Source organism: Mastomys coucha, unplaced genomic scaffold, assembly GCF_008632895.1.
Source record: "Mastomys coucha isolate ucsf_1 unplaced genomic scaffold, UCSF_Mcou_1 pScaffold15, whole genome shotgun sequence".
Lineage (NCBI taxonomy): Eukaryota > Metazoa > Chordata > Mammalia > Rodentia > Muridae > Mastomys > Mastomys coucha.
This window is the reverse complement of record NW_022196897.1, coordinates 167,464,019-167,469,682: the sequence shown is the minus strand read 5'-3', so window position 1 is coordinate 167,469,682 and position 5,664 is coordinate 167,464,019. Positions and strand designations below refer to the sequence as shown.

At 45.8% G+C, this 5,664-nt stretch overlaps 1 protein-coding gene across 1 annotated transcript in view; it reads left to right on the top strand.

The window, feature by feature from the left end:
• Ythdf1 (YTH N6-methyladenosine RNA binding protein 1) overlaps nt 1-379 on the top strand; it is a 17,720-nt gene extending 17,341 nt beyond the window's left edge. Inside the window, exon 5 of the mRNA XM_031373012.1 lies at nt 1-379. This exon is cut by the window's left edge and continues 927 nt beyond it. The gene's annotated coding sequence lies outside the window, so the exon portion shown is untranslated.
• Nucleotides 380-5,664: the final 5,285 nt, after the last annotated feature.

Genomic DNA, 5,664 nt, shown 5'->3' with positions numbered 1-5,664 from the left:
AAACAAAAAAAAAAAAAACCCAAAAAATCCTTTAGAAAACAAATTTGCTATCATGTTATGTGGAATGAGGAGCCTCGGAGGAGCTCACCGCCACCTGGGGTTGGAGTTTAGCATGGAAGTGGTGCTCATGCCCGACGCCCTCGCATACTGAATCTGCACGCGCCCACTGTAGAGGATCCTTACTGTCTTAGAGAGCAGATACCTTCCGAAACTATTTACTCCAAAAGACCCTCTGAGTTAACATTTAAGCTGTATTATTTAGACTTGTATTTAGAACGTGTCACTTCCTCGAGCTGTTACTGCCTGTACGGAGTCGTGGACAACATCGGATACCTGTCCTCTAGGAGAATACAAGCCTTAATAAACACCTGTTGAGCAAGCTTGTGTGTTCTTGTCTTCCCTGCTGTATGTGCCTTGTCTCTCTTATAGCTGAAAATCAATGGGGTCTGCTTTAAGCAGTGGAAGCCAAAGGCTGCAGTTTTACGTATCCCTGGGTACTAAAAGGACAGAGAAACTTTTATAGCTCCATCTAGAACTTGAGATTCAGTCCCCAACTATGTAAGAATTGGAAGCTGACAGGTGGAGGAACTGTTCAGTAGCCATATATCACTTGGTTTGCATGCTTGCCTCCAGACTGGTACTCCTTGATTTCTCCCTTATGTCTTCATTCTTAAATTTAGAGTTGTAGACATCCAATATACTCTCTCTAGTAACTAAATCTCACATGCTAAACATTCCTTAAAGACTGTATAAGGAGGGGTTGGGGATTTAGCTCAGTGGTAGAGCACTTGCCTAGCAATCGCAAGGCCCTGGGTTCGGTCCTCAGCTCTGAAAAAGAAAAAAAAAAAAAAACTGTAAGGATGTGTACCAAGGCATCTGTGGAGAGGTCAGAAGATAACTTGTGGGCAAGCCCATTCATTGCCTGCTGAGTCCAGGGATCAAACTCGGGCCATCGGGTTTGCCAGCACCTTTACCCACTCAGCTGGCTCCTTATTATTTTAATGTTTGTCCACAGCATTTTTCTTGCAAGGGAAAATTAAAAATGAAACACACAAATCCAAGCTGCTAACTGCAACAAAAGTTAGCTGCTCCTCTACTTGGAAAACAGTGTCATGTAGCCCAGACTGGTATTGGACTCCCAGTTTTCCTGTTTCTACCTCCCTGGTGTGCGCTTGAAGGCTGTTCTTTCATGTCAGTCTACATCTGTGCATTTTGACATGTAGTATTCAGGTACGAACCTAAGTGTCATCTCATGCTTTTTCCAAACAATTCCTCTCTACTTGGAAGATAATGGTTGATAAAGATATAAAACAAGCACAGGAAAGTTAGTCTCTGGCCTTGCACTGCACCTCCAAAACTCATAACTTTTAAAGCATGTGTAGTTTATATTCTCACCTGTGTGTCTTGCGAGTATGTAGTCCTTGAGCTCCAAAGGAGGAATTCCTGGCTTTGACAGCAATTGGCTGAGAAGCACACAGAAGTATGGACCAAACAGGACGTGGGGTCAGTACCTGGGATGACTGGAGGACTCAATCCCATGGATGAGCCGAATCAATGGTCACCAGAGCTGGAGGTGGTGACATAGCTAAGAATTGGTGACTGGTTTTGTGTCATGAATGGATAGTGCCCTTGCCTCCTAGACTCCTTGCTCCCTTATCTTGGGTAGAGTCAGGAGATGTGGTAGGCCACTGAGAAAGGGAACCTGAAAGCCCAGGTTTGGGCTGTGAGCTTTAGCACTTTGTGAAAGGCTATGTACTAATGTCCTTACAATTTCCAGCTTGCCTTCCAGAAGCCAGACTTAAGCACTGAATGTCCCCAAAGCACACACATCTTTAGCAAGGTATGTTGCTTGAGGTCTATGTCAGCCTGTGACGTTGGCTATCATACATGCTGCCCTGCACTGGGTAAGCTGGAGGACACATGGTGAACATACTTGAGTACGTTTCTGGACCTACAACACTTTGTTGGTCATCAAGAGATGACCTTATCCTTCTTGGGTTCTTGAGATCCAGAATTTGTGAGCTCTTCCTTCACTTAGGAAAGAAAGGAATTAGTTGTCACATTGCTATGACGTCACAGGTCACTAGACCTTGCCTCATAACTCAAGAAATGTGTTCTCACACACACACCCGCCGCCTGCTTTTAAGAAATTTTTTATTTTATAAGTGCTCTGCTGCGTATACATTCACAGGCCAGAAGAGGGCATCAGATCATCTTATAGAAAGATGGTTGTGAGCTACTACCACATGGTTGCTGGGAATTGAACTCAGGACCTCTGGAAGATCAGCCAGTGCTCTTAACCATCTCACCAGCCCCTGGCCTCCCTGTTTTGTTTGTTTGTTTGTTTGTTTTGTTTGTTTTGAGACAGGGTTTCTCTGTATAGCCCTGGCTGTCCTGGAACTCACTCTGTAGACCAGGCTGACCTCGAGCTCAGAAATCCACCTGGCTCTGCCTCCCAAGTGCTAGGATTAAAGGCATGTACCACCATCGCCCAGCAGGCCTCCCTGTTTTACCTGTAGGAATGATATGGATATGGAAGAACACCTCTAGATTCTGCAGCAATGTATTCAAATAAATTCAAATAAATTGAAGGATTTCCTCCTTCACTGTGTGGCTCCATGACTGACAATTTTCTATAGCTAAAATATATATGTATGTAAACTTTTAGAAAACGCATTTGAAGAGTTACCCTTCAAGACATTTTAAACATCATCCTGTGAATGGCAGTCACACAGGATACATTTATTTGTGATCAATGAATTTCAGTGTTTTTCCAAAGCCATCATGCTTCTTCCTTCCCCGATGGGTCTTCCTTTAGCTTATAACTATCCTCTGAAGACTATTACCAGGAAGAACCAGGGCAGGAGCATGGAAGAGGGTCACACTAGCCTCCGACTTTTCTTCTTTTTTTAAAGATTTATTTATTCATTTTATGTATATGAGTACACTGTAGCTATACAGATGGTTGTGAGCCATCATGTGGTTGCTAGGAATTGAACTCAGGACTTCTGCTAGCTCCACTTCACTTGAGAGCTCTGTCTTCACTTGAGACAGAGATAAGATTAGTAGAGGGACTAGCCCAGTGATGTCCCACTGAGTAGGGATGTGGGCTTCACTCATCTCAGGGCTATACTTAAGACCTGTGCTATGGCCTCCTTACAAACTGTAGAGTCCCACCCATATCCCATGTCCTTACTCTTCCTTAAATCCAGGCACAGATGACCAGCCTTGAACTATGCCCCCAGCCTTTTGCACTACACAGCCTTCCACATACCTTGCCACACAGCAGAGCTCACATGACTCAACCTTCTCTGAAGGTTCAACCTTCGCTGAAGTGGAAGCCGCTTGCTTCCCCACTCACTCCGACTCAATGATTTATTTATTAATATATGTAAGAATACTGTGTCTGTCTTTAGACACACCAGAAGAGGGCATCAGATCTCATTACTGATGAGTTGTCAGCCACCATGTGGTTGTTGGAATTTGAACTCAGGACCTTCAGAAGAGCAGTCAGTGCTCTTAACCGCTGAACCATCTCTCCAGCCCTCCAACTTTTTGCTTACATAAAGTGTAGCAGTCTTAATCCCCTCCCAAGCTGTTGGCTGTGGGGGCTAGGTGCCTAAATTGGAAGCACTGGTAAGTTTACCATTGTCATATCTAGAACCTGAAGGAGCCAGACTTGTCAAATCATCAGGCTGCCCATCTTCATGGAAGAAGTATTGAGTCCATACTTCCAGTGGCCATTCTAAAGAGCAGCTTGAGGTGAACAGGTGCCCGCTTGCTTCCTATAGTGTGATCTCAGTGTTTGTGGTTAGCCCTTTCCCTTCCCAAGTGTCCAAGACACTGAATCAAAGAATGATGGACAGCTGTCAATACTGGAGTAGGGCTCTGAGGCCAAGTGTGCTGTGGATGAGATATGACTCAGTCAAACCCCATCCTCTACAGTTCCAAGGCTTAGAGAAGGTTGAGTCATGTGAGCTCTGCTGTGTGGCAAGGTATGTGGAAGGCTGTGTAGTGCAAAAGGCTGGGGGCATAGTTCAAGGCTGGTCATCTGTGCCTGGATTTAAGGAAGAGTAAGGACATGGGATATGGGTGGGACTCTACAGTTTGTAAGGAGGCCATAGCACAGGTCTTAAGTATAGCCCTGAGATGAGTGAAGCCCACATCCCTACTCAGTGGGACATCACTGGGCTAGTCCCTCTACTAATCTTATCTCTGTCTCAAACTGTCTCTTCCTCATCTCTCTGAGAACCAGAGGTGGGCAGCCCAGCCTCTTAGGGGAGTTCCTGATGCTGCACAGGCCCAAGAGAGTGAGTGTGAATACTGCCCACAAGACAAACTGTCCCACCAGCCTTCCTGGCTTGCTGTTGGGAATGCCTTGCTCCAGGGTAGCACAGGGAACAGCTTCAGCTGCTGGCTATTCTGAGCTTCTCTGTTATCCATAGCAAGTTATTGGAGCAGCAACTTGCTTATCAGATGGGTGGGAGCACTGGATGACTTGTTTGGAGCCAGCTTGCACGTTTCTCTGTCCCCTAGCTAGCAATAGCAAGAAGAAACCCTGTCTACTATGGTAGGGTAGTGTGGACAAGGCTAGATCACCAGAGCACCAGGTAAGGATCCTAGAGAAGCCTCTTCTTCCTGGTCACCACTCTTTTTTTTTTTTTTAAGATTTATTTATTTATTTTATGTATGTGAGTACACTATAGCTGTACAGGTGGTTGTGAGCCATCATGTGGCTGCTGGGAATTGAATTCAGGACCTCTGCTCACTCCAGCTCAAAGATTTATTTATTATTATATATAAGTACACTGTAGCTGTCTTCAGACACACCAGAAGAGGGCATCAGATCCCATTACAGATGGTTGTGAGCTACCATGTGGTTGCTGGGATTTGAACTCAGGACCTTCAGAAGAACAGTCAGTGCTCTTAACCGCTGAGCCATCTCTCCAGCCCTGGTCACCACTCTTGATAGGCATATTTGGGATATGGAAACTTGGGAATAAAGAAGCTCTGAGGAGAGCCTCTAGTTAGAATGTCAGTGTGGTCAAAGGCTGCCAGATGGAAGTACCACTGTTTTGAGTCCACCAGGCTAGGGGATGGAGGATCTTCTTACCTTGGAGCTTCTCTAAGCACCACACAGAGGTACATACCAATCTAGGAGAAACCTGGAAGTGAGTCTTTCCATGAGCTGATAGGATCTAGGGATCTTGGGATAGCTCCTGTAGATAGGAGGGCTGTGAGGGGCATCCTTGCTGTCCATTCTAAGCTAGGAAGAAAACTGCTACACACACAGCGCCACCTGCCGCAGGCCAGCCGATCTGGGCCTCCCTCAACCCGCAGGAGAAACAGGGGTCCTAGTCAGGTCGACAAGGCGTAGGCGATGAAATGATGGCAGAGACGACACATGAAGTATAAGATCTAAATGTATTTCTTAGAAATGGCATCAGATTCTTACAGTCATTGCAAAAGAGAGAAGGTAAATCTGGCAGCTCAATAGTTGAGGTACATCTGAGGCTATCTGAAACATACTGGGTCTAAAGCAGCAGCTGTCTCCTCTAGACTGGTGCTGTATCCCCCGGGCCCAAGCGCTCTGGGTCCGGGGGAATGCGGATTGCATGAATCTGAGTCCTAGCCCATCTAAGTTCTAGTGCTAGTCCTTCTGTG